This window comes from Triticum aestivum, chromosome 2D (genome assembly GCF_018294505.1).
Source record: "Triticum aestivum cultivar Chinese Spring chromosome 2D, IWGSC CS RefSeq v2.1, whole genome shotgun sequence".
NCBI lineage: Eukaryota > Viridiplantae > Streptophyta > Magnoliopsida > Poales > Poaceae > Triticum > Triticum aestivum.
In genome coordinates this window covers 473333600-473346567 of record NC_057799.1, presented here as the reverse complement: position 1 = coordinate 473346567, position 12968 = coordinate 473333600, and positions in this window count along the sequence as shown.

The following is a 12968-nucleotide window of genomic DNA, read 5'->3' as shown; positions in this document are numbered from 1 at the left end:
TCTCACAGAGGCATTGAAGCTAACCCGAAAAAGATCAAGGCAATCACCTCTCTGGCTAAGCCGGCGTGCATAAACGACGTCCAGCGTCTGGCGGGTCGCATCGCTGCTTTGAGCCGGTTTATAAGCCGGTTGGGTGAAAAGGCCATGCCACTGTACCAGATGATGAAGAAAACAGATGACTTTATCTGGAATGATGCTGCTAATGCTGCTTTTGAGGATTTGAAAAGACAGCTAGCTGAGCCACCAGTCCTTGCTGCTCCTGTTGACAAGGAGCCTTTATTGCTGTATGTAGCCGCTAACACACGAGCCGTCAGTGTGGCTGTGGTGGTGGAGCGTAAGGAAGCGGGTAAGGAGTATCCGATTCAGTGGCCGGTTTACTACGTCAGCGAAGTACTCATTGAGTCCAAACAACGGTATCCACATTGGCAGAAGCTTGTTTATGGGGTATTCATGGCAAGCCGGAAGCTTAAGCATTATTTCCAGGGTCACCCTATCACTGTGGTTAGTTCTGCTCCCCTAGGAGATATCATCCAAAACAGAGAAGCCACAGGAAGAGTTGCTAAGTGGGCTATAGAACTTGGGCCTCATGGTCTAAAATACGTGTCGCGCACTGCTATCAAATCTCAAGCATTGGTGGATTTCATCAACGATTGGACAGAGCTGCAGGTGCCTGAAGAGAAACCGGATAATACATACTGGACTATTCACTTCGACGGGTCCAGGCAATTGGAGGGCTCGGGGGCTGGAGTTGTATTAGCTTCCCCTCGAGGTGACAAGTTTTGCTATGTGCTACGGTGGATGTTTCCCTATACTAACAATGCAGCTGAGTACGAGGCCTTGCTCCATGGTCTTCGGATGGCTAAGGAGATGAGCTTAAGCCGGGTAAGGTGCTTTGGCGACTCAGATTTAGTGGCCCAACAAGTGTCAGGCAAGTGGGATTCCAAGGACCCCCTCATGGCGGCTTATCGCCGCGAAGTTGATGCCATTGCTGGACATTTTCAGGGTTACCAAGTAGAGCACATCGATCGCAGGAAGAACGAGGCGGTTGATGCATTAAGCCGGCTGGGCTCTCAGCGAAAGCCGGTGCCGCCTAATACTTTCTTGGACATTTTGCATAACCCTTCTGTTAAGTTGCCTACAGAGGAAGACTTGGCTGTTCCTGACCCGGAAGCACAGTTGGTGGCGGCTCTCCACATTATCCCAGATTGGACAGTACCATACTTGGCTTACATGACCCGGGGAGAATCGCCTAAGGATGAAACTTTGGCCAGACAAATAACCCGGCGGTCTAAGTCAATGATAATTATCAATGGCGAGCTGCATCGTCGCAGTGTCACTGGAACTTTCCAGCGTTGTGTTTCCCCTAAGGAAGGTCAAGAAATTTTACGTGAGATTCACGAGGGGGATTGTGGCCATCATGCCGGCTCAAAATCCCTTGTGGCCAAGGCTTTTCGTCATGGTTTTTTATTGGCTGACGGCTCATGCTGATGCAGAGGACTTGGTCAGTAAATGTGACGGTTGTCAGAGGTTCTCACGACGGGCTCATGTGCCGGCTCAAGAGTTGAGGATGATTCCAATCACTTGGCCATTTGCGGTCTGGGGGCTTGATATGGTTGGGCCTTTTAAAAGGTCCAAGGAATAGAAGACCCACCTCTTGGTGGCGGTCGACAAGTTCACAAAGTGGGTTGAGGCAGAGCCAGTTAGTAAGTGTGACGCAGCCACAGCGGTTCAGTTCATGAAAAGGGTGATATTTCGCTTTGGTTTTCCACACAGCATTATAACTGACAATGGCACCAATCTGTCTAAGGGCGCCATGGAGGAATTTTGTCAACGAGAGCATATTCGGCTCGATGTTTCATCAGTGGCTCACCCTCAATCCAATGGTTAGGCTGAGAGAGCCAATCAGGAGATCTTGAAGGGCATCAAGCCCCGGCTTTTGGTCCCTTTGCAACGGACGCCGGGTTGTTGGGTAGAGGAGTTACCTTCCGTGTTATGGAGCAACAATACTACTCCTAACAGGTCTACGGGTTACACACCTTTCTTCATGGTTTACGGAGCTGAGGCGGTCCTCCCTAGCGACATCCGTCATGACTCGCCTCGAGTGGCGGCTTATGTCAAGGCGGATAATGAGCAGGCGCGTCAAGAAGCTCTTGACTTGTTGGATGAACAACGTGACGTAGCAGCAGCTCGCTCGGCGATTTACCAACAAGACCTGCGCCGCTATCACAGCCGCCGGGTTAAGTCCCGGGTCTTTCAGGAAGGTGATTTGGCGCTTCGGCTCATCCAGGATCAAACAGATGCGCACAAGTTATCCCCACCTTGGGAAGGGCCCTTTGTGGTCAGCAAGAACTTGCACAACGGGTCATACTACCTTATTGATGTTTGGGAGCACAGAGATTCACGTAAGTCGGAGGAGGAGACCCGCCGGCTGTGGAACATAGCTCAGCTTCGGCCTTATTACACTTGAGCCACCGGCTCTCATAATGTACATATTTCTATAGCCATGTATATATTGTGATAAGTAATAAAGCTGGACCTCGGTCCTTTCCTTTCCTCCAAAGGTAAATGTATCATTGTTATTTTCATTGGAACATTACATGGCCATTTGGAGGTTGATCCGGCTCATGATTGTATTTGAATCTAGCCGCCAAAAATATGATCACTTGGGGGCTTCCTGTTCAAACATAGGTCGTATCCGAACCAAAGAGAACATAGCTGTCGATACCCACTTGATTGGCAAATTGTCGAGCTCATTGGGGAGTTTTTCTTGATCATATTTGAATCATAGCTCAACCCCCTTTGGGAACCGACGTGGATCGTATTCGAATCAGCGTCGTTAAACAACTCTCAAGGTCATTTGGGGGCTTCCTGTTCAAACATAGGTCGTATTCGAACCAAAGAGAACATAGCTGTCGGTACCCTCTTGATCGGCAACGCCAAAGCCACTGGGGGCTATATGATCGCATTTGAATCTTAGCTTAACCCCTTTGGGACGGTTCTCTGGTCGTATTCGAATCAGAAGCCCCTAAGTTTTTGATCTCTTGGTTTGCAACAAATTCTTTTGATCATATCAAAAGTGTTCAAGGGTGGTTCTTTTTCCACCGGCTTAACTTTGATTAATAATGTTGATAGCACACAATAAGCATTATAGGTGCTGGTGAACCGGAGTTGAGTTCTCAACCTTATTATTTGGGTTACATAAACGGGAAGTGTACGTGAAGGCTTGCAGCCTCCTAGAGACTTGTGATTTGTTTTCTATGCAGGACAATTAAAGACAGCTCTTTAAGCTTAAGGAAAGCAAATGATCAAACATAACCCGGAGGAATATAAAAGAGCAGCCTAAACAGAGTTGAGCGCTGCACACGTGCACGATGGCACGACAAAATTAAGTGTTTGTCCTACTCTATTACAGGACTCCCCGAGTCCAAAAGGTGAGGCATTGTTTTTAAGGCATAACCATGAGCCGCCTACAAAATTAAAGTGCTTGTTGGGTTGAAGCTTCCGGCTCATCCCTCTCCGCTCCTCCGGTTGTTTCCATGACCTGGAAGGTTGATGATTTCCAATCAATGCCGCTCAAAGCTTCAAATTGAGCCTCATCATCAATTAACCCGGCCGGGTCAACTTCAGGGGCGAAGGTATGCTTACGAGTTGGCGGAATCAGGCTGACTGCCTCATAGCGTGGTGTTGGGATTCTCTAATTCTCCGCGTCATAGCCCGGCTGATATTTGGTAAGATCTGTGTCATTGCCAATCAAAGTGGCCACAGGGCGTACGCACTTCACACAGGCGGCGAAGTCCATCTGGTCAAAGGGGGTGCCGTCTTCCTTCAAGCTGGGATACCCAAGGGCGATGTCGGCCGGGTCTAGCTCCGGTAGAAACGCCTTGGCCCGGCTCAGAGCGGCTATGGCTCCGGCTCTTGCAGAAGCCCGTCTCAGCTCTTGGAAGCGCTGAGGAAGTACGGCAAGCCGCCTGAGTACATCTGCCAGGTGAGTGGGAACTTCATTGGACAGAGCCACAACGGCTAAAGCACGTTGTGACCTAGTGTATAGTTGCTCCACCAAGGTGTAAACCGCCTTCAGCTTAGTCAGCATGCTCTGGTTGAGATTAGAACTCCTGGGACCTGCATTACAAAGTCAAGTGAGCTGTTGGCAATTGAGATGTTTATGGGAACTAAACGATGTAAACTGATTAGAAATTTACCAAAGATTGCGAAGACCATCTGAGAGACATGGCGTTTTAAGCCGGATAGCTCGGCGGTTCTTTCAGTAAGAGTGGCCTCCGCTTGTTCGGCCCGGTTGAGCAAAGCAGCTTTTTCATCTGCCCAGGCTTTCCTTTCTGCTTCAAACTTTTTCTTCAGTTTCTCTTGTGCGGATACACTGAGTTCAAATTTGGAGTTGGCTTTTTGGGTTTCACTTTCCTGGGTCTTCAGGCGGCTCTTCAGATCAGAGATTTCCGATTCAAATTTCTTATAGGCGGCCTGTACAAATTCCAGGTTACAGTTAAGGTGATTATAATGCAATATTAAGTCCCAAGCACTTTGCAAGCAAAGACACTTGGCACTTGGGGACTATTGTATGCTGAAAGGGTCTATCTACAGTGCCGGATCATGAAAGTAAGTCCCAAGCACTTTGCAGGCAAAGGTACTCGGCACTTGGGGGCTAATGTGTAAAGTTGCTCAACTACTTGATTAACATAAGGTAAAGACCGGTTCAGTTATGCTGTTTAATCCGGCCCGTGAGTGTTACCAGGTAAGCCGGTTTTCTTGCAGTAATTATTAAGCCGGTATTAAGTCTACAACATATTCCATCATAAGTAATAGACTTCGGGGCTGGCATGGTAAGGATGACTATGGAGTAAGCAAGGGAGTCGTACCTCAGATTTTTGCTGTATTTGCTTCACCATGTCAATCTCCAGGTCCCAGCTGTTGTGCACTTGACCAATATAGCCAGCGACAATATCTCCAATGCTCAGATTGGCATAGTTAGTAATGTCCAGCCTGGCTCTGCGGCGTTCCAGAAGTTCCTCCTTGGCAGAGCACCTAGCCAGCACGGTGGGTCTTCCCGGTTCTACAAATTCGGTCCGGGTAATCACCACGTCCGGGTCATCTGGATGAGCCGGGCTGGGGATCTCCGGGTTATCAGAACCCTCCATAACTTGCTCATTAGATGGGGCAGTGGTGGTTTCCGGAGCTGGTGCAGACGGCGGCTCAGGGGCAGAGGCATCAGGTTCAGTCAAGACCGACTCTTCGGCCGGCTTACTTTTCTTCGCCCTCTTACTGGGCTTTACTTGTATACTGAAAGTCAAAGGGTTAGTGCAAAAACATAAGTAAGATAAGCACAAAAGAAGCTGGCTATCATTACCCGGGTGCGGTTTTGAAGGCCGGCAAGTTAGATTGCATGGAGTCGCCGGAGGAAGGTGAAGTTCCCTGATAGTTTGAATCAGAAGAATTGAGTGGTTGACGAGTGACGCCCGCCAAAGGATGAAAAGGATATAAGTCGGAGATAACCTTGGTCCGGCGCTTCCTTAATGCTTCGGGCAAGCCGGAGGAGAGGTCTGCGTCCTTGCTAGTCCGGGTCTGCCTCCGACTCTCATGAATCTGTCGCTTCAAAAAAAATTGAGGATCTTGATAAGCTAAAGGATGTGAAAATCTTACTTTCCGGGTTACTCTTCGGACTTTCAGTCTTGGCAAGGGCTCCGAGTCGGAGGAAAGTATAGTTACCTCTTCAATCACCGGGTTACTCGCTCCGGTGTCCTCCTGCTGATAATCAGTGTCAATAAGACGGTTAAAAAAGGAGCCTAAAGAATCAAGGGCTACCTCTAACTCGGAGGTGTCTTCCAGATGAAGCAGGTCCGAGGTGCTAGGCTTACTCCCCTTCTTGTGGGGAGCGGCTCTCCTGGCGGCTTTTTTAGCCTTCCTGGCTTTCTTAGCAGCTTCATGGTCATACCTGACCTTCCAGAATTTTTCATTAGCCTGTAAAATACAATGAAGGTTTCTTGAAATTAAGACGAAAATCGTTAAAATGAAAAGTAAGGTGTTCAGGTCAATAGCTTACCGCCGGGGCCGGGTTAGCCTTGCAGAAGGGGCTTAGGCTTGTCCTCCCGCAATCTGCTAAGCTCTCGTTCAGAAGAGACTTGGTCATGTCATCAACGACGTCCTCAGGTAAGTCGTCGGGGCTGTGCCGAAGAGGACCATCCTTCCGGCCTGTGTAATCACACATTAAGCCGGGGCGGCGGCTTAGAGGAATCACCCGCCAAGCAATCCAGACCCGGACCAGATCAACGCCGTTTAGGCCGTTTCCCAGAAGAGCTTTGATTTTGTTGATGGTGGGAATAAGCGGTTGACGCTCAGCTTGAGATAATTTGTCTGGCAGGGGGTGATTTGACTCTAGACGCAGGGCACGAAAGCCGGGCAGAGGGTTCTCATCAGCCGGAGAAGTATCTTGGTAGTAGAACCATGTCTGGTTCCAGTCCTTCGGGTGGCTTGGCGGCTCAGCATAAGGAAAGAGACAATCTCTCCGTCGTTGGATTGAGATTCCACCAAGTTTCAAGCTAGGCCCGTTGGCACATTCATTCTGGCGGTTCAAGTAAAATAACTCCCTAAAGAGTAGCAGGCTAGGTTCTTCTCCAAGGTATACCTCACAGAACACTTGAAAGTTACAAATGTTCGACACGGAGTTGGGTCCAATGTCTTGAGGTCGCGGATCGAAAAAGTGCAAAACATCTCTGAAGAATTTTGAGCCAGGAGGAGCAAAGCCCCGGCTCATGTGGTCAGCAAATATGACAACCTCTCCATTCTTTGGTTGAGGTCTCTCTTCGGACGGGTCAGGAGCTCGGTAGGACATGACCTCCTTCTTAGGCAGGTAACCCATTTTTACGAAGTCATCTAAGGTGCTATCAGTAACGTTGGATCTCACCCAGTTGCACGTAATGGGCGCTTTGGGAGCCTTGGGCGGCATTGTGGAAAATGGAAGCCTATGACAAAAGAGAATTCCCGATTCAAATTTAAGCCGGAGGAAGAATTTCAGTTCAGTATTCAAGATGGCGGTTTATGAAGGGGGCTAATGATATATGACTAACCGTGTCAGGTTATCTAAGCCGCCGTGGATATCTTAAGCAATTTAAGTTATTTAACTCTATTGTGAGTGAGCTGGAGATTTCACAAAGCAAGGTCTCTTTTAAGCCGGCGATATGAGCCGCCATGGCTAACAGATGTAGTTTTTTGTCTAAGTGTTGCACAAACAAGTTTCACAGATTGCAGGGATTACTTTGGATCAAACGATCGTCCAGGAAGGAAAAATTTCTAGACCTAAAAAACTGATACAGAGGAGTTCATAAGCTCTAAATGAGGTCTTTTTGGGCAAAAGGGATCTACTAGCATAAAAATGGGTGAGAAACTACTACCGCAGGGAGTCTGTACCGTTTTCGGATCAAAAGGAGCCTCGGTGGAGGAACTGTGAAGAAATCGAGATGAAACTACGAAGAACAGGGAAGAAGCATGGAACCCTAATGTGAATCTACTGTACGGAGTAGCAAGGACTTACTGGTGCCGATGAGCAGCGGAGGTCACCGCCGTTTCTCTGGACCGGTTCAGGATGATGCAGCGGCCGAGGCTGAGGAAGACGAGGGGCGCGGCGGCGGCGGCGGAGCTCGAGCTCTGGGCGTCAGAGGAGGAAGACGATGGATCGAGAAGAGTGACGAAAGGCTTATGGGCCGGGCCTATTTATAAGGGACGGCTGGTAAATGGGCGCGAGAAACGAGGAGGCTGAAGACATGATTATCTTGCCGCAGAAACGCCTCGATTCTCGGGATGGTCATTAAGATAAGATCCGTTGGGATATGACAGAATAAAAAATGAATTTAATGGAAGATGACGTCATGGCGGGTTACCAAGAATCCAGAAGATGACGTCACGGCGGGTTATAACCTTCGCACAAGCAGAAGCCGGAAGATTTTCTCTTAAAGGTATTGAAGATTGACATGAACCGGTTCAAATCAATCTGGGGCCTAATGTTGAGGATATAACCATTAGTGTCACCCGCCTAGGAGGGGCCGGGTTACGTCATAATGATCATCACGTGAAGCCCAGTACCAAGCTTGAGGATGGGGGTTCAGTAATGGGCTTAAGACCCGGAGGCGGCTTAAGGCCCGTAGTGATAAACCGCCGTTATGGCAAGACTTGTAGTGTAAGGCAAGAATAGTTAAGAGTCCGAACCGGACACTGTTATAAGCCGGCTGGGACTCTGAGAGCCGCTGGGTGTCAACCTCTCTATATAAAGGGACGACCCGGCGGCGGTTCAGGACAGGCAACATCAGATCGATAGCCAGGCACAGCGGTTAAGCTCCCTGGTCATCAAAACCCTAAGTAATTCCACCTCAACTGGAGTAGGCTTTTACCTTCACCGTAAGGGGCCAAACCAGTATAATCCTCGTGTCCTTTGTCCCGTTTAACCCCTTTAAGCTTCCTAGCTGCGATGGCTCCACGACTAAGTCCTTGCACGAGGACATCTGCCGTGACAATTCCATGACAGTATCATTGACATCCATTTTAGAGTTCAGTTCCTTGATCAAAATTGTATTTGAAAAGTGTCACTTGAAGTTAATTCTAGAAACTGTTAAAATATACGAACATAGGATTTTGTAATTTTCATAGGATTTAATCGTTACATATTTTGAATTTGGACCAATGGGATAAAACGGAGTTTGTCAAGTGTACTTTCTACTAGTATTATCTTTACCCACATTAGAAGTCGTTTGGTTGTAGTTTTGCTGCAGTACGGAGGGGTAATCAGAGTGATCGTAACAAAGCTAGCTACTGCTACAGTAACATTCAGTTACTGTAGCAGAGCAGCAGAGTGTGGCGTACGCACACACCACACACATAGCCGCACTTGGCCATGGCTATGGCCTGCAGCGGCAGCAGCAACTAAGCAACAGTGGCAGCTAGCATCATCTATAGACCAACGACAGCAGCAGTAGCATAGGAGTGGCGAGCATCGGCAGTAACGGCAGCTACAGCGGCAAGAAGCAAGCAACGAGCAGCAGTGCACGGGCATGGGGACGAGGACGTGCAGGGGGGTGGCCATGAGCGCGAGGGGAGGGGCAGTCAGCAGCCACCGCGCCTGGACGGCGAGGGCGGCCACGGCCAATGCGTCCAGGTGACGTGGAGGCACGGCAACGGGTGAGCGCGGGCTGCACGGTGCATCAGTCCAGGGCGCTGGCCTGGACGGTGGTGGCCAAGAACGATGACGACGTCGACGGCCGAGCGGCGACAGCGGTGGCGCTCGACGGGATCGAGCTCGAGCCCATGGGCTCGGATTCGACGAACCGAGAGACTGGGCGGCATCTACACAGCTCCTGGAGCACGCACGCATCGACAGAGGGAGCTAGGGGACACGGCAGCGATGAGCCCGCCGGCCGTGGTGGACGGCCGAGCCGGAACTCGCGAGGATGAGTGCTAGGTGACGAGATTGATGGCGAGAACAGAGGGGAAACCGTGTGGTGCTCACATCGGTGACAAGGAGCAACTTGGTGAAGCCAGAGCGGGTCGACCGGTGGCGGATCAAAGCGACGATGAGCGGTGGACGGAGCTTGAAGAAGGAGTTGATGTAGGCGATGTAGGGGTCCCAGCTTGATTCAGTGGGCGAGGAAGACGTAGCAGACGACGGCGGGGCTCCCAGACTCAGTCCCATGGCGCGGGTTGTGCGGGGCGATGCTCTTAACCTCCAGGGAGGGCTGCGGGATGGCTAGCGCGTGGCCGGTGGCCATGGTGGATGGCCTCCACGCCCTCTGCCTCCACTGTAGCGGAGGTAGGAGGAGAGGTGGAACTGGGCTGGGCTAGGCACAGTAGCTAGTGGGCTCACGTGCACAGTAGTCAATAGGCCTATTACCCTTTTTTATATTTATTTTTCTGTTTTGCTTTTCTTTACAGTTTTGTATTTTTGTTGAACTAATAAATGAGTATAGTTTAATGTGCCACTTAGCACATAAATACTAAGCAAGGTTTTGAAGTAGAACACAAAGTTCCAAATTATTTTGAATAGTTTAACTATTTGTTTAAGTTGAAAAGGTTCAAATAAATACTAATGATTTAGTTTTAAAATAGGTTAGGACCACTGTAAATATTCAAAAGAGGTTGGCTCCTACATGACAAATAGTTAGGGAATATTTTCAACCCATCGAACATTTTCCCTAGCCAGTTTGAAGAAATAATAATTTGACTTGTTTTTGGAATTTGAATTTGAGGTCTGTTTGGGACAAAGTGATGATTAGCAAAAATTTAATTATGATGACGTGGCACCATTAATAGGAGTTTACTGTAGCATGTCACCCGGGGTGTTACAAATCTCCTCCACTACAAGAAATCTCGTCCCGAGATTTAAGTGGGGAAGAGAAAAGTAACTTCGGGAGAACTGACCCTTATAGTGTTAATTATTTGGTGAACAATTCAGGGAATGTGGCAGAAGTATCTCTCGAGTTGAAACTTAAGAAAACAATCAAGAGTAAAGTATGAAAGTTCAATAAGAAGTTTCAAGCGAATGGACAACCGATCGATACTTGAACAGAGTGTGAGAAAGGGGTTCAGAGCATCGGGAATAGATTATCTCTCGGAAAGTGGCTCGCGAATTACATACGAAGTCAAGCGTGGGTAATAACTTTGGAAATAGGGAGGTACGAGAGAGTCAAGTTTCGATCCTGTGGATATGTGGGTTATGGGCCCACCATGTGGTTAAAAGTAGGAAAGGCGTTGACATCTTGCACGGTCATGATGGCAAGACATGTTAGAAGGTAGCCTATCAGTTATGTCGACAACAATGTCGATGCCAAGGGCGAGGGACGAAGAGAACCATTTTCCTGCTCGTTGTACGAGGCGGACCATTAGGCAAAGTTCTCGTCCATCGGTGGCTGCCGGAATGTCATCAACAATAGTAACAGGGTCTTACAACATCGAGGTGCTTACATAAGCAGGGAATAGTCACTGCTCAGTTAAGTCAGATTACTAGAAAGGTCTAAACAAAACAATGGAAAGTAAAATGTGTTTAAACACGTATTTCAGGGGTATATCCTTCCCAAGGACAAGCAGAGCATGATATCCATGACAAGATATAACGTAGAAAACCCTTTAGGAAAGGGGGGAAGAAATTTCATGACATTACCCATACAACAGTGTTTGGATAATTGATAAAGAGAATTTTGCATTGTGCTTCAAATTTTGTTATTGAAAATCGGAGTACCACAGACATGCTTCGAGATAGCATTGGCAGGGTCTTCAAGCAAAGGTCGGACTTTGGATACACAAAGGATCCATCAGGAACAACTTATAAAATAAGTCTTACAATTTCCTCCAGGGAGAATGGTTAACCTTGCCAAAATGGAACTACAACAATAGGTCCTTCGGCCAGGTGTGCTAGGCATGACATCACCTTACCGGGTCATACAAAGGCCAATGTTATATCTCATGGATATATGTTCCAACCATCATATCTGACCGAGATTCAGTTCTGATTGGTGTCAGCATACCTCAGACTCATGATGCCTGAGAAGGAAGGTGCAACACAAGTTGTCGAGATGACATTGTAATATTCTCGGGAATTGAACTATGGAAGCGAGTTCCAAACAAGAGTTCATCATTAAATCAAGGAGAGGTGACGAGGTGGCTGATTGACTCAGCAACAATTCATCGAGAATTTCAAAGAATGGATTTCCACAATTATGTGAACAAGGAGATAACATTTGTCAGATCAAATGATATAATGAGATATGCTCGAGGAAAAAATACCCAAGTAAAAAGCAGTTGAAAGGTGCACCCGAAATATGGGCGTAGGTAGCATGATCTATGTTAGAATGGTGATTCAATAACCAATAGTCTAAGAATGAACGGTCGTCCATTAACTTCAAAGCAACAGGGTTGCTAGAAGTGCAGAATTCAAGCAGCACCTTTCACCTATTGGTATTCCGGTTGGAATCAACACGGGGACCAAGAAGAATGGTGATGAAATTCTTAAGAGGTGATGAAATTCTCACAACATCCTCAACATAAAAGACAGTAATAATTCAAGGTAGAACATAACAAAAGCTGGATAGTAAGGAACTCAAGGTATACACAAAGCACGAACAAGTTTGTGTTGAACGGAAGGCAATAAAGTGGTCGATGATAACACCAATCATCGAGGGCAAGGATAGTATTTCTCATCATGAATTCAATTGATATCCTGGAAAAGCTTGGAACACTGATGATGATCATGACACATTTGTCAAGAGATTTCATGAAGATGTAATCAATCGACGATGACATCAAGTCAAATGAATGATGAAGCGAAAGGTTATTGGAACCATGAGTAGGACACAAACTCGAAATCAAGTTTGTTGTTCAAAAAGAAATTAACATGAGGAGGAAGATCGACGTAAGCTTAGCTCATCGTCAAAAATTATGCTCCGGGAAGGACCAAGTAGCACAGTTAAAATTTAGCACGATAAAGATATAGCCGATCAGGCTAGGAATGACATGATGGAGTATTAAACTCGTAAGCAAAGAAGACTACTAACAGTTGTTTAATCGCGATGCAGACTCGATTCAGTTATCGGTGTTTCTTGAGTGTTTAATGACTCAGAGCCCGTGAAAAATTGGAATCAGTCAGAATATAGTACTTGATGGAGAACTCATAAGAAGTTATGCAGTTCCGTGATAATCTCGAGATACCAGGGTGTAATACTCGACGAAAGATCAAAGTAAAGGTTGGACTGGTGCATTGATTTGTAGAGGACAAGTGGTTTTAACTTGTCTGACTAATTGATTCAAAGGGTAACAATATGGTCAGAACCACATTTGTAAATGATCAAACCATAGATACAAGCACTTATAACAAGGGGGTAACTATTTTGCGAGAAGCTTCCATGATAAGATCTACATCGTGTCCATGGGCATGAATGCAAAGTTCAAGGTCGACTCCCACTTCTTCAATGCATAACCTT